We start from the raw sequence: 24,076 nt of genomic DNA, 5'->3' as shown, positions 1-24,076 counted from the left end.
CTGCTCCCATTCCAAGTCTCTGAATACTTCCTCTAAGCAAGCTGTGAATAGTACTGGAGAGATTGTGTCTGCTTGCCTAACTCCTTTCTTTATCGGAATTTTGTTACTCTCTTTATGCAGAACTATGGTTGCTGTGCAGCCACTATATATGTCTTCCAGCACTTTTACGTACGGCTCGTCTACCCCGTGATTTCGCAATGCCTGTATCACCGCCGAGGTTTCAACTGAGTCAAATACTATTTCGTAATCAATGAATGCTATGTATAAGGGCCGGTTATATTCCGAGCATTTTTCTATCACCTGGTTGATGGTATGGATATGATCGATAGCAGAGTACCGTTTCCGAAACCCTGCTGATCCTTTGCTTGATTGCAGTCTAAGGTTGTCCTGATTCTATTAGCGATTACCTTAGTAAATACCTTATAAGTAACAGACAGTAAGCTGATTGGTCTGTAATTTTTAAGGTCCTTAGAGTCCCCTTTCTTAGGAATGAGGATAACGTGTGCATTCTACCATGGTTCCGGTGCCGTCGATGACACCAGGCACTGCATATACAGGGTGGCCAACTTTTCTAGCATGATATCCCCCCTCCCCCCCCCCCCCCCCGTCTTTCAGCAAATGTGTAGTTATCTGATCTTCAGCTGATTTCCCCCTTTTCATAGTTTCTAGTGCTTTCTTGACCTCTTCCTTCGTCACTGATGGAACGTCTGACTGTTTTTCCCTACCGCCAATCTCATCACGGTCCTGACTACATTGGCTACTGTAGAAATCTGTATAGAACTCCTCGGCTACTTTGACTATTTTGTCCATATTCGTGACGAAGTTGCCCGCCTTGCCCCTTGTCGCATACATCTGGTTTTTGCCTATGCCCCATTTCTTCTTTACCGCTTCAAGGCTTCCCCCGTTCTGTACAGCATGCTCAATTTTCTCCATGTTATACTTCCTTATATCGGCCACCTTGCGCTTATTGATTAGCTTTGATATCTCGGCCAATTCGATCTGGTCTGTTGGATTGGAAGCTTTCATACTCTGGCGTTTCTTGATCAAATCTTTCGTCTCCTTAGACAGCTTACCGGTATCCTCTCTAACTATCCTACCGCCTACTTCTACCGCGCACTCAGTAATGATATCTCTGAAATTATTGTTCCTTGCTTCTAGGGTAATGTCGCCATCTTTGGTTAGAGCTGAATACCTATTCTGTAACGAGATCCTGAACTCTTCTGCCCTCCCCCTAACCGCTAGTTCGTTGATGGGTCTCTTTCTTAATAATCTGCTGCGTTCCTTCTTCAGATTTAGGCTAAATCGGGACCTCACCATCCTGTGGTCACTGCATCGCTCTTTCCCGATTACCACTACATCTTGCATAATGGCGGGGGTTGAACACATTATGAAGTCGATTTCATTTTTAGTCTCCCCGTTAGGACTTTTCCATGTCCATTTCCGGTTCTTCCGTTTGCTGAAGAAGGTATTCATGATTCGTAAGTTATTGCGCTCTGCAAATTCAACTAGTAACTCCCCCCTGCTATTCCTAGAACCAATGCCATAGTCACCTACTACCTTGTCTCCTGCCTGCTTTTTTCCTATCTTGGCATTGAAGTCGCCCATTAGTTCAGTATACTGCGTCTTTACGTTTCGCATTGCCGATTCTACATCTTCGTAGAAGCTTTCAACTGCCTGGTCATAACTACATGTAGGTGCGTAGGCCTGTACAACCTTCAGATTATACTGCTTATTAAGCCTAATTACGATGCCTGCCACCCTCTCATTAATACTATAGAATTCATCTATATTACCCGCTATATACTTATTGACAAGGAAACCTACTCCTAGTTGTCGCCTCTCTTGTAAACCTCGATAACACAGTGCATGCCCATCCTTCAGTACAGTATATGCCTCATTTGGCTTCCTAACCTCACTAAGCCCTATGACATCCCATTTCATACCCTCTAGTTCCTCTAAGAGCACTGCTAAACTAGCTTCACTAGCTACGGTTCTAGCATTAAACGTTGCCAGGGTCAGATTCCAATGGCGGCCTGTCCAGCGGAGTAACTTTTGGAAAAGGTCAAATACTGTGACATAGTGGTGATGAACCCTGTAGCCACAAACGAGGAGACTGGTGTTGCACAGAAATAAACTCTCTATAGGGCTGACTAGCACTCGCAAAAGGACTAAGCAATTCGGCGATAACAGCAAGCGTACTCGTCAGTCGTCGAAGTAGGCCTGCCCGTTGCTTTTGGCAGTGCTCAACGTAAGGTAGGCGCAGTAACATCTAGATAAACCATATACTGACAAAGTCCAGATTAAGACGGAGACAGTTGTGATTGACTGCGATCATTTCAGATGAATTTGGCTCACCTCGCTCTACAAGGAAAGGGATAAAGGTGCGTTTCTCAATATCGAGCATGATGAAACAAAGAGCGCGAGGCCAGTCCGGTCGCTACAATCACAATGATAAGGCCGCATGCTGGCGGCTAAATAAATAAAGATTCGCGTGAATAGAATATGCCACATTATTGGTAAATTTAAGCGGATACTGGAAGGATTATTCATGTGGCTGTACTTTGCAAAGTGCAATGCCATTACATGGGTAACGTCTAACTGCATGTCAATTTTTGCGCTTCTCAAATGAAAAGTACATCAGTGTACTCGAAAGCGTGTACTGGGTAATTATGAGTTCTTAATATCAGTGTGAATATTCCGGTGCATATGAAGCAAACAGACACGTCTATGTAGCACAAGGATGTTTAAAGAGGTACGTACAGCACTGATTTGACGCCCATTATTAATATAACTACTGTGTTGCCATTCTCGTTTTTTTTTGCTTGCATAATCATTCTTCTTAAGGCACGTGGCTGAGCGATATTACTGAGCATGTATACCAGATGAGAGAATCAATAGAGATAAAAAAGCGCCAATTAAAAATGAAAATAATTAGATTCGACACTTACTTACCTTTGGGTATGACGCCGTAGCTTAGGCTACCACGCGACCTATAAAGCCCCACTTTAGCAAAGTCTTGTGAACATGCCTACATGGCCAAAGATTAGCGGCCTGCTTCGGCGTCGAAGAGCACTGGAAGGTTGATTCGTATTCAACCTTCCCACCTCAAAGATAAAGCGACCCGAGTTGGCAGCTCCTCCCAACTTTCTGATATTAAGTGGTCTTGTTATGCAACTTGATCCACCCTAATACAGTGAGTACACGCTGAAACCTCTGTAATTCATCGTAAAGCACCTTAATCTAACAAGATAATTCAATAATGAAATGCTATCAACCCTTAATCCAATCTTATCGACAATTAAGATAAAACTATTCAATCTCAGGTTAATAGTAGACCGAACACACCCACTCCCTTTTAGCTGCATGCGATAACATGACTGTTCGGAATACTCTATGACAATTTTTGTACCCCTGTCACTATCGCAACTACTGACTGCATCGCACACTGACTACATCCATCAGCATTCGGCTCGGACCAGCTAGCCTTCTCTCCAATAACTGTCCAACTGGGGCACGTGTAACAACACAACGGCTTTCAACCGCAGTGACACGCTCTCTTGGTGCTCTAGTGCTCTCTAGTGCTCTCTCACGGGGTATAATGGAGCTGCCTTTTAACGCGATAGTGTTCAACGCCGCGTTCACCGAACATCCGGCGTCGGCGGCCGTCCGCCGGCGTTGTGAGAGACATATCACCAGCATGGCACTGTCAGGCGACATCTGGCAGCTGATATGGCCAAGCATTAACTTGACGTAGCGCTGCGTGATATTACGATTGGATGGAGATGACAACTCAGGCCTCTCCTTTCATATGGGAGGGTTGATATCACAATCAGCCTGTCAGGTTCCTTGCATTATCTTATCCCTTAGGCCACGCAGGCACGGTCATACGAGATGGTTATAGTGGGCTGGTAGCCTACAATATCACGCCATACCGTTAAAGATGGAGCTTAGATGTTCTCTTTATTTTTGTGGCGTTGCATAGAGCATCTATAATCCTTCATATAATTATACCCCATATTTCTGTAATAAATACCATGATAACAATAGCTTTCGTGGCCTGGGGCTAGCCTCTCTGCCTAGCAGTTCAAATGTTCCAAATTCAATTCCTCCCCCCCTTCAGACGTACAATTTTTTTGTTAGCTGAAAAACTCATTTCATTACAGGAACCTTCGCGACTACTCCGGCGCCAATCTGAATGCTTTCGACCTTTAACGTCCCGCGTAGGCAGATGTCCTTTCTATGTTTGCGTCAGCTGCACTTTGACCAGCTAGGTGATGACGTCTCCGTACTGCTTGAACAATGTGACGCTCCGGAGACCCCTATTTCTTCGGCAATGCCAGGTTTCGCTGCTAGTGGGGCACAAACTAGGTTTTTGTCTTCAATCTTAATATGCCTCAAGAAAGCTGGCAATTCTCTTGGCTGCGGTGGATGACCCGAGTGAAATCGGACTTATCAGTTGGTAGCCGGGAACGCACACAGTTGTTTACATCTAATCCTACTTACCTTTAGCACTTGTACCTGCTGATATGGCCATTTGGTGTAACTTAAATTTGAGATTCCGACTTTTTGAACTGGTTCTGCTTGGGTTGAAAAGTAGGTTTTTTTTTTTTCTTTTTCTTTTTTTTTTTTTTTGTGGTGCCGTCTGCAGGAATACGTCGTTTAAAGGACGTTTACAGCCACCAAAATACGGCGGCAGGAGATATTCCGAGGAATGGATTAAGAAATAAATCAATAAAAGGGCTAGTTTGGTGTCAGCCACTATAAAACGATTTAGCTCCAATGCTGCACACACCAAAAAGAGATACAAGAAAGAGCAGTGTTGTTTTTTTTTGCGCACGTTTTCCGCGGCGAATTATTTTTATAACGACCTACATCATTGTAATAGTCTGCATCTTGTTCAAGTAGGCTGTGCTAGCTCGCAGAACCACTGCTTTAGCAATCTGAAGCAATGGTCGAGCTATGCTTAGCCATGCATAGCTGAAGCTATGCTCTGCAAACGTTGATTTAATCTGTAAACTTGTGGTACGAAAAGGGAAGCAAACCGCTCCAAGATTTTCTTTTCCTCAAAACGTGTTAGTCTAACTTATTTGGTGACCTCAGTTAAGCGGCTATAAATGAAATTATGTTGCCTTAACTTACACGGTATAACACATCGCGGGCTAGTAGGTTCACCTCAAGGCAGAACAGCGCAAGCTACACAGGGACAAGAAAAGGAGTCGAGGCACACACGACACTGTGTGTGTCTCATGTTCTTATTTTGTCCCTGGGTAGCTTGTGCGTTTCTGTTTTTACGCAGTCTACATCTATTAATTAATCTTTTTATAATTAGCGCAGACAGCGCCGGAATTTGTTCCTCTAGAGACTGTTGGACAGGATATTTCTAGAGAACGAGCAGTGTTAAAGTAGACTAATGTAGCCATGCAGTGGAAGGCGAAAATGAAAGCATTGTTATGACGGCGATGTAATAGCTGTCGACTGAATGAGCATTGTTTTTCTTTTTTGCTCTGAGTCGTCTCATATCTGCTTCGTCTGTTCGCACATCGAACTGCTCTTCAACACTGTGAGCTCATTTATTTTTCTTTATGGAATCTTGGATCAATACAACGACATTCTAAACTGACATAAACAATAACACGAAATAGAGCTTACCTTTGGTCTGTTGTGGAGCTTAGACGCGACGTAACCAATTCATTTGCAGGACGAATGGATTCCTGATGCAAACCAAGCGTTGCTGTGGATGCCACCAGCATGGGTAACAGTATCGACTGAGCGGACGCAGGAAGTTTTTCGGTAGGCGTGTCCTCTAGAATTAAAGAATTTCGCGCTGCGATTGATAACAATGGGGGGGATACTAAGCGGCGTGCATCTACCGTGGACGCTGCTCATTTGCGCATGCGCTACAGATATCATAGTTCTTTGATTCATGGAACTCGATATGCTAACCTTAACTCATCAAATTGGGAGCGCTGTTGTGGTTTGACGATGCAGTCTGTAAGATTAAATAACGTACATACACTAGCATCGTCTTGACCGTTGCTTCCTTTCAACTTGTTGCACAGGTGTGGCAGAAAGTTAACAGCTAAGCTAGAAAACTTTGAGTGTGAAACGTCAAAGAGTACTACGGCATTATGCGCCTTATGGTGTCTATGCGAAAGAACATTGTTGCGCTTTAATAAACTCTTCTACTACTACAATGGAATTATTTGAGTCGCACCCAGTAGTTCCCTGTCTGTATTGCTCAAAGACAGCGTAATAATTATGCTGTAATTAGGTCATCTTGATGTAAACTGTATGTGCCTGGGAACCGGTACACTGCTCCAGCCATCGTCTTGATCAAGCACTCTTTCAACATGCAGGTGTGTAAACTTTCATACTACAGGCAAATAAATCTATTGACAGATACTCAGTAGTGTACCCGTGTTCCGGAACGTTGTGCGAGATATTGTGTGAATGCTTCTCGATGTGGTCCCTTTTGTTATGTTGCGGGGACATCGAATCTAACCCTGTTTTTATGCGCGAACCCACTCCCACTGCATTTGAAAATGTACCATATGAACCTGTCAAGCAAATCACTCTCCTTTTCCAGATGTGCAAAAATTTGCACACCCGTTTGTCACAAATCGCGAAGTGTCAAGATGAGTTGGCCGCGGATATAAATTCCGTAAACCCAGTGAAATATCTATAAAGTCGGAAAACACCGTTATTCGCAAGCCACTGGAGGATCTAGAAAAAAAAAAGATTTTTTCGGCCATCTATCAAAACAAATCACAAGGACACAGTGATTAGTAAAAAAAAATAAAACCTAAAAGAACTACCGCTTACAGTCACGTTTGAACGATCCAGAAGATCGATCCTTTAGGCACAATGTAATATTCTGTGGTGGTCGTGATTTTCAAGAATCTTGGTTCTAAACAGAAGAAAATCACAAATCGTATTAAGACTGTGTTTGAGTCATTTTTCACTGACTCATTTAATCCTGCCAATCGTTCTGGTGTTTTTATTGCTAACAAATGTCGCACCCGTTATCACAATGTTTACTAAGTTGACAATGAGAGTTATAGTGCTGCCACTGCGCAGAGGTTCGAAATCTAAAGATGTCACCGTAAACGAAGATTTCCCGTTAGCTGCGCAAAAAGCTAAGCGATTTTACGAAATCTTAACCTCAGTCACCAAAATTCAAGCTAACATACGATAAACTGTCCATTAATAGCAGGCTGTACATATATTACGCAATATAGGTTACCGTTCAAGAATTAAGGACACGCACTGATAACACTGCAAGTCGTTTAGATGCGTCATTCGCCACTGCTATCTCGGGTAGCGAGTGGGTGGTTCCTTGCAGTTTTCTTCCAATTCACAACTGTCCGTTATATCTACTAAAGATATAGGACTGTATCATATATAAACGTGATGCGTTATCTTGCATTACTGATACCTGTTCTGCGCATTCTGTTGCTCTTAAAGAAACATGGCTCGCACCTAACGTTGAAGACCATGATGTTTTTCATAATGCAGCTATTTGTAGCATGTATAGATGTAATGTGCTGGTTCATCGCGGTTGGGGCGTTCTACTCGCTGCTTCTTATGATATTCCTTCATCAATTATCAATATTAGCACTAGCCTTGCAATAATGTGGGCGTCATTAACTTTTGATTACCGTAAATTAATACGGGTACATGATACAGATATCCCCCTGCTCCGCCTACGTTTATAAAGGAACACCATGACAGCCTTAACAAAATAGTTACCGCAATCCCTACTGCTCCTATAATTATACTCGGAGATCTTAATTTCCTAACATTGTTTGCAACACTAATGCGATTACCAGTCTGTCTCTCTTCTCTGTGCAAAGTGATGAATTCATTAACTTATGCTCGACATCCTCACTGGCAGAGCTAATTACTGAACTAACTAGAAACCAGCTAATTCCTCAAAAAGATTGATCTCATTCTGACTTATACACCCGATACTGTATCCACAATTACTCTTTTTTCAGGTATTAGTGGCCGTTCATGAATTAATTTTTATCATGATACAGCGCGCCCGAAACCTTCTAAGGCGAATAAGAAAATACTATGCATATTCATGAAACCTTTTGTTTCAATCTTCTGCGATCGTTCCATTCAGCCAAACTGGAATATATTTCCAGTTGAAGTTAGAGTTTAACAAACATATATATTCCGGTACGCAGCATCGTTTCTAACTCGAATGCGTCATGGTACAACGCCCATTTAAATATAATCACACAAGAAAAAACGCCTTCATCGCCCAGCAAAACGTTCAGCAACTACCTAGTGACTGGCTGCTTACAAAGCTGCCTCCAAAATATACATAACGAGCCTAAAACGTTAAAGATTAATTCTTTTCTAATGTCCCCGGTGACTGTTGAGGCAGCTGATATGTCTCGTTTAATTATTACACTAAAAGACCATTCTAGACTAGGGTGCGATTTGGTCAATTTTAAATTCTTAAAAACATTTGTGCCTATAGCTCACTATTTTAATCAAAGTCTTTCAACACTCACTGGCCCACTTCCCGAATAATGAAAAATTTGGAAGATTGTTCCTGTCCAGAAATCTGGGACCAAGTCTTCTCCTGCTAATTATCGCTCTATATTTCTTATAGCACCTGTTGCAAACTAACCAGTTTGCAACAGATATCATATCCACCACATTTGTAAATGTTCTCAAGAGGGATTCATTTTTCCCTACAGCGCGAACATGGATTCCGCAAATCATATTCAACTGCGGCTTAACTAATTTTTTTCAAAATAGCTTATATCATATAATGGAGAAATCATGAGTCGTTGACTGTACCTTTCTACATTTCTCGAAAACATTTCGTCAAGTTTGCTATCATTTCGTTCTAATTAAGTCTCCTAAATACTGACACCGACTTTTCCAAGTTGGTTCATTGCTTCCTCATTAATCGCTCACAGTATGTCTGCGCTAACGGCTACAACTCACCATTCACTAATGTATTTTAGGTGTTTCATAAGGTTCCGTTTTTTGACCACTACAGTTTTTATTTATAATAATAATCACCTCTCTCATTTGTCATCTAACGTACAATTAATTGCATATGATTGCGTTATTTCTCGCCAGATTAAAAAAGATAATGATATATTCTTCAGAACGAACTCACGGCTACAATTCAGGGCTGAAATAAGTGGCTGTTGGAACTAAACATTAACAAAAGCAAGGTAATGGGCGTCACCCTATTGGTAATCCGTCCCCTGTATACTACCTGAACAATAGTACAGTTGACAGTATCAATTATTATAAATACTTAAACATTCACATTTCATCCGACCTAAACTGAAGGTTTCATTTGGTTGAGCAGTAATCGACGCTAAGAGAACACTACTCTATCTGCAACTTAATATTTCTCGCGCACCGTATAACTTGAAATCAGTTATTTAGCAAGCATTAATACGCCCAAATCTTAAATATTCAAGTGCAGTCTGGGATCCTGACCATGAATATTTAACTTCACTTGAACGCGTCCAGAATAATTCAGCCAGCTTCATTTTTCTAACTATAACAAAGCAACAAGTATAACAGAAACGAAAACTAATCTGAGTCTTCCATATTGGCTTTGTGCCGAAAGGTTTGTCGTATAACCTTGCTCCAGAAATTATGCTATCGTTCCATCTGAGTCAACAAGTTCTTTCTGAGACCCTATTACTTATCGCGTCCCATTGATCATTCTCACAAAACAGCCATCCCCTTATGCAAGAAAGATTCTTTCTGAGACGTATGTGTTCTCTGCGCTTCTAAAGAATAGAACGTTTGTCCTAATGAAATTGTATCTATTACAGGTACTAGCTACTTTCGCAAAGTTATAACTTTGCGATATATATATATATATATATATAGTCACGCTCTTCCCGCAGTCCTGTATTGGAAGAAGAGGAGGCTTGGCGGGATAAGCAGAAGAAGAAGAGGAAGCTGGTTCTGCCCGCGCTGGTGTGCTAATCTCTAGTGCATCCTAAGATCTGTCTAAATAAACCCCGTAACAAGTGTGGTGGAGTTTGCGGGCTAAAGATCACCACGGAACCTCTCCTACACCGCCGAAGCAGAAGAATTGCTGGGCTACCCCCCCTACGGACAGAGATGGCGCAAGCAGATGTTTCAACGCCGCCCATGCCAGCAGCACAACCGACCACCCCACAGCATTATCGGGAACCCCGACACTTTTATGGCAAGCCTGGGGGAGACGTGGATGACTGGCTCATCCACTACAATCGGGTGAGCAAATACAACCGCTGCGAATACCAAGCTGGCGAATGCGGTATTCTTTCTTGAAGAAACTGCACTAACATGGTTTGACAATCATGAAGCATCCCTTACCACCTGGGATCGCTTCATGGAAAAAATGAGAGCGGGATAGCGGGATTCGGCGATGCCGATGCTCGAAAGAAGAGCGCCGAACAGACTCTGGCTCAGCGAGCGCAAGTACCGGGGGAGACCTGCACAACTTATATAGAAGTCCTCAAGCTATGCAGAATAGTTGATGCTGGAATGACAGAGGAAGACAAAGTGGGCCACCTCCTCAAAAGAATAGCGCAAGATGTGTACAGCTTTCTCATCTGCAAGGAGGATTTGAATACTACTGCTGATGTAACACGACACTGCCGCACGTTTGAAGGTTTGAAGCGACGCCGTATCATTCCGAAGTTTGGTCGGTTGCCTAATGTCACAACTGTCGCCAGTGTGGATGTATCTGAAGCGACGAGCATGGCAGATACAATTCGACAGATTGTCCGCGAGGAGCTTCGGAGGCATCAAGATGTTGGGGGCCATGTCAAACCCGTCTACAGTAGCACCTCTTCGGCAGACAATGGCCCATCTTCTACCGATTATGCTCCCTCTGTTACAACTCCTTCGGACATCCGATGCTCTGCAGCTCATCGCCCAAACACGCAACCTCTCACCATCAAAGCCTACAACAGCGAGCACTCTCGACCTCCTCGTCGACTACATCCAGAACACAATGCGCTTAATCCAAGCGTCGACGAGCCTAATTCATCGAATGAACGTGAGCCGCCAGTGTGCTATGCCTGTAGAATGATCGGCCACATTTTGCGTTTTTGCCGCAATCGCCGTCCGTACCAGCAGTATCGCCGACAGTGGGTGAACTCCCGTGCAAGGTTTCCTGCAGACAATGATGATTCATACAGAAGAACACCTGGCCGGAATGAGTACAGAACAACAGCCAGCCGACAATAACGCAGAATGGCGCTGAACCGAAACGAATCCCCGGCCTCTGACCGTAGCCTGACACCACCATCTAGGCGCCTACGACGCTCCACTTCTCTCTGACGACGGTCGCCACCTCCGGGAAGCTAGTGAGTGCGGCCGATGGAGGTGACGTCACAAATGATTTTAGCTTACCTATGCCTCTGCCCGTTTCGATGTTAAAGAACCGAATTGAAGTGTTTGTGGATGGTGTACAAACTATGGCGTTGTTGGACACAGGTGCAACCATTTCTATTATAAGCCTCGCTTTTAAAAACTGCCTTGGTCGTAAAATTATGTTTGGTTGGGATAGTGCGGTGACATTGTGTGGTATTGGTGGCGAAACGCTGAACCCACTTGGAGTCTATTCCGTGAATCTTGTTATCGCCGGCCACACATTCCGAACTGAATTCGCAGTACTTGCTCGATCAACGCATGACGTAATTCTTGGACTCATGTTCTGGAACAATGCGGGGCCACTCTCAACTTTCGCAACGGAGACATTTCTGTGAGCACTCGAATTGAATCTGCTCTGTGCGAAAATTCGCGGACCAATCCCAGCACGCTTTCGGTTTCGGACAACATAGTTATTCCAGCAATGTAAGCAGAGTTTATACAAGTTGTTAGTTCAAGCTGTGCCAGTTATGATTTAGACGCTGTGGTTGAACCACGCACCCTCAACTGCGGAAAGAAAAGTATTCTTATTCCCCGCTACGTCATCTCAGTCATGAATGGCCATTCTTCTTTGTGGACGACTAACTGCTCTAACGAACCTGTTGTATTGCCACGCGGTCTAAAACTTGCCAACTTTGGCGAAGATGCTTTTAAATCAGTGGCAGTGCTCAGCACCACAGACAATTCCCAGCCTACCGCATGCTCAGAAGTACAAAAGACAAAATTTTTTGCCATGGTTAACAATTCCCTGTCAACAAGTGACCGTTACAGTTTAGTAGAAGTTCTGTCGAAACACACTGCGGCTTTCGATTTCTCTCGGGACTCACCACCGCGGATTCCTATTTCCCGTACTCAGCACCGAATCAATACTGGGACTGCTGATCCAATCCGTCAGAAGCCTTATCGTGTATCCCCATCATAGCGACAAACAATCGAAAAACAAGTTCGTGATATGCTGCATAAGGACATCATTCAGGAATCGTCTAGTCCGTGGGCTGCCCCTGTGATACTAGTCAAAAAGAAAGACGGCAGATGGCGACTTTGTGTTGATTATCGACGGCTGAATACTGTTACCAAGAAGGACGTGTGTCCCCTGCCACGTATTGATGACGCCATTGATTGTTTACATTCTGCCTCCTCTTTTTCCTCAATTGACCTGCGATCAGGCTATTGGCAGATCCCCATGCACCCGGAAGATAAAGAAAAGACGGCACTCATCACCCCAGATGGGCTGTATGAATTTAATGTGATGCCGTTTGGATTATGTAACGCTCCAGCCACGTTCGAAAGAGTCATGGATACAGTTTTGCGCGGACTGAAGTGGCACATTTGTATGTGTTATTTGGACGATGTAGTGATATTCGGGACTACTTTTCGTGAACACAACAGTCGATTAGAGATTGTCTTGGAGTGTATTGAGAACGCTGGTCTGGTACGGAATTCCAAGAAATGTCGTTTTGGAGAACGCCAGACTGTGGTACTAGGACATCTTGTAGACAAGGATTGTATCAGGCCATATCCCAAAAAGATCGAAGCTGTCACTTGTTGGTAACCGCCGAAATCGCTAAAACAGCTGAGGATGTTTTTGGGGCTTTGCTCCTATTTCCGGCGTTTTGTTCTGAAGTTTGCTGACCTAGCATATCCCCTTACTTGTCTTCTGCAAAAAGATGTACCTTTCAAGTGGACTGCCGATGGTGATTCCGCCTTTCGCCAGTTAAAATTTATTTTGACATCTGGGCCTGTACTACGCCACTTCTGCCCATCAGCTCCAACAGAACTTCACACTGACGCCAGCGCAGTTGGAGTTGGTGCTGTGCTCGTACACCGTCACAATGGCAACGAACATGTCGTTGCATATGCAAGCCGCTCTTTGAGCAAGGCTGAGCGTAATTGCACAGTAACTGAACAGGAATGCTTAGCTGTTGTTTTCGGTGTGCAACGGTTTAGGTCATATCTTTATGGATGTGCATTTAAAATTGTGACGGACCATCATTCCTTATGTTGGCTTGTAAACCTTCGTGACCCCTGTGAACGCTTTGCTCGGTGGGCTTTGCGCCTGCAAGAATTCAATTTTACTGTGTCTTTTAAGAGTGGTCGTAAGCACGGCGATGCTGGCTACCTGTCACGGTTGCCGCTTGAAACTACTGATTGCGACAATGAGATCTTGGACGAATATATGCTGCCATCTCTCCAAGCTTCGCCGATGTTGGTGAATTCAAGATTGCGCAGCGGACCGACAAGGAGTTGTCACCGCTTTTTGATGCAGCAAGTTCCCGGAACCCTCCGCCCTCATTCTGCATTCGTGACGGTCTACTATACAGGAAGAACTACTCGTCAGTAGGTGCGCGGTTTCTTCTGGTAGTTCCTTCAAGTCTTAGGTGTCAGGTTCTTCGGGTAATGCACGACGATGCCACAGCTGGACACTTGGGTTTCGCAAGGACATTGCACAGGACTAAGGAACGTTTTTATTGGCCGAAGATGCGTCAAACTACTCCACGTTATGTGGCCAGCTGCCTCCAGTGCCAGCGTTTCAAGCATCCAACCTGCTCTCCGCCAGGCCATCTTCAGCCTATAACGCCACCACGAGCACCATTCGAACAGGCGGGAATTGACCTTCTAGGACCATTTCCCCGATCCTCCAACGGAAACCGCTGGGTCATCATGTGCGTAGGTTACTTTACGCGGTACTGTGAAACTGCTGCCATACCGTCAGCCACTGCTTCTCATGTCTCGGCTTTCCTCCTACGGTCTATCATTCTTCGACATGGGCCTCCTCGTGTCTTAATAAGCGACCGTGGGCGACAGTTTACGGCAGAAGTTGTAGAGGAACTTCGCCTCTGCTCATCCCATTTTCACCATTCAACTCCTTACCACCCACAAACAAACGGTCTTACCGAACGCACCAATCGTACGCTTAGCAATATGCTCGCAATGTATGTCGACTCCCGCCACAAAAACTGGGATGAAGTCCTTCCGTTTATAACGTACGCCTTTAACACTGATAGGCACGAAATGACACGCTACAGTCCGTTTTTCCTTCTTTACGCATGACCTCCACGAACTACTCTGGACACGTTTTTACCTTTCTCACTCCCTGCTGAAAGTTCACTCGCGCATACTCTCTCTTTGGCTGAAGAAGCTCGTCGACTCTCTAGACTTCGCACACTTGCCTCCCAGGAACGCTACAAGCAACGCTACGACAAGCATCATCAAGATGTTAATTATACCCCTGGTGATTTGGTGTGGCTTTGGACGCCACTGCGTAAGCGCGGCTTGTCCCAGAAACTTTTGCACCACTATACTGGTCCTTTCGTTGTACTGGAATGCCTCAGCGCAGTCAACTTTGTAGTCTTTCGCCTGACCAACCAAGGTCGTCGTTCTCAGAACACCCAAGTAGTCCACGTGGCCCGCATGAAGCCCTGCTATCAACGTGACGAACCTTTGCTCGCCCGGTGAGCATCGTCTACGAAGGGGGCAGTGTCACGCACTTCCCGCGGTCCTGTATTGGAAGAAGAGGAGGCTTGGCGGGATAAGCAGAAGAAGAAGAGGAAGCTGGTTCTGCCCGCGCTGGCGTGCTAATCTCTAGCGCATCCTAAGATCTGTCTAAATAAACCCCGTAACAATATATATATATATATATATATATTGAAAAATGCTTCATACTGTTTCCAAGTTAATTTGGAGTCAACGTTTCGGCAGGAGCCCTGATCATGCCGAAACGTCGACTCCAAATAAACTTGGAAACAGTATGAAGCAATGTTTCACTTATATGGGACCTCTAGCAACCAAGTACGTCTATTTAATTATGCTATATATATATATATATATATATATATATATATATATATATATATATATATATATATATATATATATATATATATATATATATATATATATATATATATATATATACTTTTCTTCTACTTTGTGTCTAATTATCTTTCCCCTAAACAAATTTCATTACTAATTTCTGTGATTATCTAAGTAAACAAAAAAAAAGACAAAGTACCATCCCCAACGCTTTCCTTGGCCTCGCCGACGGTTGGCTTCTTTCCTTCACACACATATATATATATATATATGTGTGTGTGTGTGTGTGTGTGTGTGTGTGTGTGTGTGTGTGTGTGTGTGTGTGTGTGTGTGTGTGTGTGTGTGTGTGTGTGTGTGTGTGTGTGTGTGTGTGTGTGTGTGTGTGTGTGTGTGTGTGTGTGTGTGTGTGTGTGTGTGTGTGTGTGTGTGTGTGTGTGTGTGTGTGTGTGTGTGTGTGTGTGTGTGTGTGTGTGTGTGTGTGTGTGTGTGTGTGTGTGTGTGTGTGTGTGTGTGTGTGTGTGTGTGTGTGTGTGTGTGTGTGTGTGTGTGTGTGTGTGTGTTTAGACATACTGTCAATCCACTGGGGATTTTAACTGGAAGGGCATTTAGTACAAAGCATATCAGGGGGGAAAGGACTACATGGCTAAAAATGTCAGATGCAGAGTGCGTAGTCTTAAAAGGAACTTAATAGGTGAAACGATGGGAATACAGTGTCACACTTCATTATACAGTTATACAGGGAAGATCACCGACGCCTGGCAAACATGGTCACACTGATAGGTTAGGCATGGCCCACATAGCATTACACAGAAACAATATGAACGAAAAATGTAGCACTAAACATGAAGTTAACTATTTAGGATGACATTTGGAATATGTGATAATGACAGGAGGTGATTTTCAACAAGTTCTGCAAAAGTATCTAGTGATGTACTATTAGTTATGGGATGATGAAGGTTATTCCACTCTCTTACTGCAAAGGGGAAAAAGGAATATTTCAGGCAGTCAGAGCTGAAAGAATATTCTCTTAGTGTTTGGCTATATTTATGCCTAGTTGGTCTCGCCTCTGAGGTACTTAGTTTTATCAAGATTAAGTTGGTTATGCAGCAATTGATAAAGCAGCTTAAGACGTGCAAGTTTGGCTCTATTTTCCAGAGTAAGAATGCCGGCGTCAATTAGTAGTTCAGTCGGTGAGTCAGTATACCTGTACATGTAAAACACAAACCTAGCTGCCTTTCTTTGGATGGATTCTAATTTACTTATGAGACATTTCGTGTGAGGAAACCAAGCAACAGTCGCATATTCCAGAACCGACCGAACAAAAGCGTTATATGCAAGTTGTTTTGTTGAAGGCGGGGCTCGACGAAGGTATCTTCTGAGAAACAGGAGCCGTTTAATGCGGCTGATGTCACATAGTTGACATGCGACTCCCATCTGAGATCATGTGATATTATAACACCGAGGTATTTATAATTGTTAACTCGCGTCAGGGGGATATTATTCACGATATAGGAATATGAATACTGACTTTTTTTCTCGTTATTGTTAGAAGAGCAGACTTACTAATATTAAGGTTCATTTTCCAGTCAACACACCACTTGGATACGGCTTCTGCAGCGCGGTTTAGAGTAATGTGGTCATCGGGAGTATTAATTTGCTGGTAAATTATACAATCATCTGCAAAAAGTTTAATATTAGCATTGACATAAGAGGGTAGATCATTAATAAAAATTAAAAATAAATTTGGAGCCAGGACGCAGCCCTGAGGCACACCTGATGTTACTCGTTCAATTCTAATTTATTAATAAGTTTTCTGTGTGAAACGTGGTCAAATGCCTTTTAGAAGTAAAAAAAATCATATCTACTTGTTTCTGACTGTCGATGCTCAATGATAGGTCATGAATTAGTTCCAAGAGCTGAGTAACAGTGGAAAGTCCTTTCCGAAACCCATGCTGGGATGGTATCAGAATGTGCTGTTGTTCGAGAAATGTGGTTATATGCTTGGTCAAGATGTGTTCGAGAAGTTTACATATTGTGCAAGTTAGGGAGATGGGTCTGAAGTTAGAGGGTTCACTCTTGCTTCAACTTTTGTGTACAGGAATAATTTTGGCGATTTTCCATTCTTGGGGTAAGGCGCTTGTTGATAGCGATTTATTAAATAGTATGAATAAATATTTGGTGATCCACTCGGCATATCGTTTAAGAAATATGTTTGGTATGTTGTCCGGGCCAGGGGCTTTTTTGTGTCTAGTTTAAGTAAAAGATTCAATATACCTGATTCATTTATATTTAAAGAGGCTAGAGGTAACCTATATAAAGGGGCTATGGGCGCGAGCTCATTATCATCAACTGTAAAAACAGATTTAAAGTTCTTATTCATGCTATTAGCACAGTTAAGACCTTGTTCTTGTGAGTTCTGGTTCTTGTTTTGTTTTTTGGCTTTGAGAAAGTTCCAAAATTTTGGGGGGGAGCTTTTGAGAAAATTAGGTAAAGTATTTGTGAAATAGTTGGTTTTAGCTGAGTTTACCTTTGATTTCAAGTCTCTAATGGCTTCAGCGAGACGATTTCCGAGTCCAGGTGTGCGTTTCATCTTCGCTGATTTTCTTAGTCTTTTAACTTTGCGTTTAGCATGAATCACGTCTCGTGTTATCCAAGGGTTGTGTTTTCTGGTTAGTTTTGTTTTCGTCGGTACGTAATTCTGAATACAGAAGAAAACAGTTTGAATCTGCACTATAAAGATTCAATATGTGTCGAAGGCTGATTGGACATTTCTTTAAATGCCGTGAATTTATAAATAAAGTGATCGAGGATATTCAAATCTTTAGCATGACTGTAATCGTGATAGATAGTTTTAGACTTAGTGGGAGGCTGTGTTTTATAAATAGGAAGAATGCATAGGACTAATTTGTGGTCAGATATGCCATCAATATATTCGAGTTCTGCCTGGTCTGCTGAAAAGTGGCTACTAAAAAATATTGTACATTGTATGTACAAAAAATTGTACATGTATTGTATGTACAAGAAAATGTACATGTGTCGACTTATTTACTACCTGACAAAGATTAAATTGAAGCATAACATCTAGAATTATTTCGGAACTCTGGGAGTGAAACTATAAGGATTGCCAGTTTATAACTGGCAGATTGAAATCTCCTAATAAGATTAGTCCAGAGCCTAGAACATGGCGTTGCATGTAATCATACAAGGATGACATTGAGAGATGGTCGGATGAAGGACTACGATAGACACACCCCACTATGATAACGCGAGAGCCTAATTTCAATTTGCAAAAGATTGCCTCAGCACCCTGAACATCCGGCAGTACAGAGAAGTGATTTTTTTTATTAGAATGGCTACACCGCCGCCACGTGTAGGCCTATCCTTGCGTATGATTACGTAATCTGGAGGTGTAATCTCGCCATCCAAGATATCGGCTGATAAGTTTCTGTTATTGCCATGAAGTCTGGCTCAATTCCAACAAGCAGTGATTCGATCCAATCTGTTTTGTTCAGAATGCTGCAGACATTAACATTTGCGAACGTTATATGCGGCGCTGTGGTTTCCGCCTGGGGCGTGGTTTCAGTGCCTCTCCTGGAGGATTTTGTGTTTTTTGGCTGTCTGAAATGCTACGACGGGACACCTCGCCTTCCAAATCATCCGTGCTTTTTTTGGTTGTCTGGACTGCTAAGATGAGTTACAAGGACTTCGCAATCATTCGTGTCATCCCAGTGGTATAACTGGCCATTTAGGCGCAGTTTATCATAAATTAGCGGCATTTTGTATCCTTGTTCTTTAATCGATTTTGCCCATTTCCACAACTGTTTTCTTACTTCTCTCACCCGAGCTGAGGAGTACTCGCCTATTGCGTAGTTAGAGCCCTTCAATTTGTGACAGTTTTTTACACATTTACTTTGTCTCGGTAGTCTAGCAGTTTAAATATTATGGACCTAGTTTTATCCGTCGCAGGCCGTCCTAATCTATGAATTCTTTCTATGCTAACAGGTTCGATTTTAAGAATGTCCATCAAAACTTTTTCATTCATCAAGGGAAGCAATATTTTCCTCTGGATCTTCTGGGATACCGCACATTATTAGATTGGATCTTCGAGAACGGTTTTCCAAGTCCTCCACTCTAGATTCAAGAGAAGATAACTTTTTGTAGGTTAGCAACCTCCTCCATACAGTTTGATATTTTGCTGTTAAGAATAGCTAGAGTTTAAAACTTCGTGTCGATGGATGCTAAGCGTCCATCCTTAATTTCTTTAATATCTTCAGCAATCTTTTGTATTTGGTGAGCGAGTTGGGCGAGGTCGGGTACCGGGTTGGTTTCAACATCACCGGACAGCAGTAATATATTCACAATGGTACTGGCTAAATCGCAAGTTAACACACACAGCCGCCCAGGGCACGGCAGCACAACCAAATACGGGTCGCTCGAACGATAGCATTTTACATAACATTTTCTCACCTGCGTGAAAAAGACGAGGGGGTTAGCGATCCGCATTCTGGTCGTGCCACCGTGCCCATTGGCCTATGGAAGATACAGCTCTGGTTTTATTCTCCGAGTTGGCAGTTCCTCCACCAGGGTAGCACCGTTGACGCCGAGTGAAGCAAAGACAGAGCGGCCTTGTCTGCAGTTCCAACAATCCGGAATCGGGGGCGTATTCCGCCCGTGGAAACTTTGATTGCAGATCAGCTGCTTCGCCCAGGCCTCTATCGATGGCTGTGGACGGTCATGTCCCACTGATGTCGGCAGCAAGATTGCAAAGAACTGCGTGAAAAAGACGAGGGGTCAGCGATCCGCATTCTGGTCGTGCCACCGTGCCTTTCCATTCATATATATATATATATATATATATATATATATATATATATATATATATATATATATATATATATATATATATATATATATATATATATATATATATTTCATAAAAGTCTTCCAGGATCCAGAAATATGTGTAAAATGAGGTAGGGGCGCACAAACGAAAACAACGGTTTCTTTCCGACGTTTCGGCCGGGGCCATATATATATATATACATATATTGTAGGGGTGTGTTTATCCAGATGGATATAGCCGCTCAGGAGGAACTCGCAGCGGAGCGTCAGGCGTGGCGAATCAGCAAGGCAGCGACCAACTTCGTCCTCGAGCGCGCCAGCACGCGATGCATGGCAGTGGCTATGAATACGCAAATTACCACACTACATTTTCCCCCTGGTAGAGAAGGAGCCACCCTGGCGACTTATGGAGCCGACAGAGCAGACGGATCGTAGTATGGCTTGATTCGGTTGACATGAACTGTTTCGCGTCCACGGCGACGCAAGTCCGCAGAGGGCGTAACCGGCTCAACTACGTAGTTGACAGGAGATGTTTGTTGGAGGACTCGGTATGGACCATGATATCGAGCAAGAAGCTTCGTTGAAAGGCCGGTGGTTGTGGCAGGGACCCAGAGCCATACCAGGCAGTTAGGTGCATATGTAGAAGGCTCGCCGGTGTCACGGTGGTGTTTTTGTTGCCACTGGTTTTCCGTTGTAAGCGAACGGGCGAGCTGACGGCATTCTTCTGCGTACTGGGCGGCGTCCGAGAGTGGCGTCGATTCAGAGACATCAGGGCGGTAGGGAAAGAGCGCGTCCATTGTACAGGTTGGCTCGCGTCCGTAAAGAAGAAAGAAGGGAGAGAATCCAGTGGGGGTCTGTATCGCAGTATTGTACGCGTAGGTTACGAAGGGAAGAACTTGGTCCCAGTTGGAATGAGCGTCGTTGACGTACATGGCCAGCATGTCACTCAGAGCACGGTTGAAGCGCTCGGTCAGGCCATTCGTCTGAGGGTGGTAAGAAGTTGCGGTGCGGTGAATGATGCGGCATTCTTTCAGTAGTGCCTCAAGAGCTTCGGACAAGAAAACGCGTCCGCGGTCACTGAGCAGTTCCTTCGGAGTCCCGTGGCGAAGAATCAAGTTGTTGAGAAGGAACAAAGCAACGTCTCTTGCGCAGGCAGAGGGTAACGGTGATGTTTCAGTGTAGCGAGTCAGATGGTCTACTGCCACGATAATCCACCGGTTTCCAGTGGAAGTAGTAGGAAGAGGGCCATAGAGACCTATGCCAACGCGGTCAAACGGACGAGCAGGGCAGGGTAACGGCTGCAACGAAACAGGGGACTTCTGTGGAGTTTTTCGGCGTTGGCAAGATTCGCAAGCGCGTACAAAATGTCGAACAAAGCGGTACATTCCACGCCAATAAAATCGCAGACGTAGGCGCGTGTAGGCTTTCAATACGCCACCGTGGGCACACTGTGGGTCACCATGGTACGCAGCACAAATGTCGGCGCGGAGATGACGCGGGATGACTAGAAGCCACTTCCGTCCATCAAGCAAATAATTGCGACGATAGAGAAGACTATCACGAATGGAGAAGTGATGGGCTTGCCGGACGAGCACATTCGATGAATGACTGGGAGTAGGACGAAAGAAAATGCAAAAGTGCACTGATACACGGGTCATTTCGCTGCTCGGTAACCATGTCGACAGTGGAAAGAGTCGACAAATCGTAAGCACAGACGTGCTCAGACGATGTATCACTAGGCAATGGCGAGCGGGAAAGAGCATCCGCGTCCGTATGCTTCAGACCTGATCGATAAATGACATGGATGTCATACTCCTGGAGACGAAGAGCCCAGCGAGCAAGGCGACCGGATGGGTCTTTCAGAGAAGCCAGCCAGCACAAAGCGTGGTGATCGGTCACAACATAAAACGGTCGGCCATACACATAGGGATGAAATTAGAAACTACGTGGCCTTAGAAACTACGTGGCCTAAAATTGTGAGTTTTCGAGCGGCAAAGTGGCACTTCTTTAAATTCAACTGAAGCTCAGCGTCTGCGAGACACGTGAGGACATCCTATAGGCGGAGAAGGTGTGAAGAAAAGTCGGTAGAAAAAACTACGATGTCGTCCAGATAACAAAGACAGGTCTGCCATTTGAGTCCACGAAGAACAGTGTCCATCAGGCGCTCGAAAGTACCCGAGGCATTACAAAGGCCAAAGGGCATAACGTTGAACTCGTATAAGCCATCAGGTGCTATAAAGGCAGTTTTCGAGCGGTCATCGTCAGCCATCGGCACCTGCCAGTAGCCAGAGCGCAAATCCAAAGAGGAGAAATACTCGGCTCCCTGTAAACAGTCCAAGGCGTCGTCGATCCGTGGCAGAGGATAGACGTCTTTGCTCGTGATCTTGTTTAGCCTACAGTAATCGACGCAAAACCGGATGGAACCATCTTTCTTGGTGACAAAAACAACCGGCGAAGCCCATGGACTGTTTGATGGTTGTATGACGCCCCGGCGAAGCATATCGTCCGCGTTATCAGCAATGACTTGGCGCTCAGAGGCCGACACGCGGTAAGGACGCTGTAGTAAAGGTGCGTTTGTACCAGTGTCGATTGTGTGCGTAATGACAGACGTGCGGCCCAGAGCAGTGTGAGGAAGGTCGAAGGCAGAAGTGAAGCTCCGTAGAAGGGCAGAGAGTTGATCGCGTTGCGCGGGTGGAAGATCTGCCTCAATAGCTTGTTGAAGAACATCGGGTAGTGTCGAAGAGGTCGCTATATCGCAAGAGCGGAGAACATTAACGTCTAATGAAGTAGGCGTGGCAGGAAGAGTATTTACACGCGCAGGATCAAGTTCTTCAATACGACCGAGACACTCGCCGTGTAGCAGGACGGATGGGCACGAAAATGGATTCGATACATACATTGCACTAAGACCTTCTTCGAACTTGAGAACAGCAAATGGAAGCAGGAGGCAGGGATGGCGTGAAGCGGCATCGGAAGGTGTGAAGAAGACAGTCGAAGTAGTAACACTTTCACAGGAGAGTGGAACGAGGGCAGCCGAAAATGGAGGAATGTCTGTGTCATTGGCGACATGGAGTTTTACAGACCGGGTAGGGGCGTCACACAATACAGTATCACACACAGGAAAAAAGGCAACTTCCGCGCAGGTGCAGTCAATAACGGCACGATGAGTGGAAAGGAAATCGTAGCCCAGGATGATGTCGTGTGAGCAGTGAGCCAGTACAATAAACTCGAGGGTGTATAAGACGTCTTCCATGAGAACATGGGCCGTGCACGCTGCTGAGGAATGAATGCGCTGGGATGAAGTGGTGAGAAGCGAAAGGTCGGGTAGTGCGGTGGTCACCTTGCGAAGACGACGGCAAAGAGATTCACTGATGACGGATACGGCAGCGCCCGTGTCAACAAGAGTGAGTATTGCGACACCGTCGACGAACACTTGTATTACGTTAGCGAGAGAAGACGGAGGACTTGAAGAGTTCGAACCAAGCGCAGTTCTTGCCCCGGGAACTGCGACTGTTAGTTTCCCTCAACAGCGCCGATAGAACGTCGGGGAAGCGGTGATGGTGAACGGCGACGAGGGGAAGATGATCGGCGAGATGTATACGTTTGATTGTCCCGAGAAACGAAGTCGGAACCGGGTTGAGTTCTCGGCGAGGGCTGGTCGGCGTCGTACGAGTAGTTCCAGGGGTCAGGGCGAGAAGGTGGAAGGCGTTGGCGACAAAGACGGGCTACATGGCCCGGCAGCCCGCAAGAGTAGCAGATTGGCCGGCTGTCTGCGGTGCGCCAAGGGTTCGTAGGGCGTTGGCGTACCCTTGGAATAGGGACATGGAACGCCGACCCAGGCAAAGACGAAGGATGGTTGGAAGGGGTGGCCTGGTAGGAAACAGGTGCGGTTGGCATTAGCGGCCTGGCTGTAACTTGGGCGTACGTCAATGGTGCCATTACTTGCACCTGCACAAGGCTGGGCGGCAGCACGGGGCTGGACGGGAGCACGGGGCTAGGCGGAAGG

At 44.8% G+C, this 24,076-nt stretch overlaps 1 protein-coding gene across 1 annotated transcript in view; it reads right to left on the bottom strand.

The window, feature by feature from the left end:
- The window catches only part of LOC146187130 (uncharacterized), an 80,318-nt gene extending 74,509 nt beyond the window's left edge, over nt 1-5,809 (bottom strand). The window contains exon 1 of the mRNA XM_084607582.1: nt 5,650-5,809. The gene's annotated coding sequence lies outside the window, so the exon portion shown is untranslated. The remainder of the gene's footprint in view (nt 1-5,649) is intronic.
- Between the last annotated feature and the right edge of the window lie 18,267 nt (nt 5,810-24,076).

This window comes from Amblyomma maculatum, chromosome 6 (genome assembly GCF_055883805.1).
Source record: "Amblyomma maculatum isolate TAMU_Amacu chromosome 6, ASM5588380v1, whole genome shotgun sequence".
Taxonomy (NCBI): Eukaryota; Metazoa; Arthropoda; class Arachnida; order Ixodida; family Ixodidae; genus Amblyomma; species Amblyomma maculatum.
This window is presented reverse-complemented; position numbering and strand designations above follow the sequence as displayed.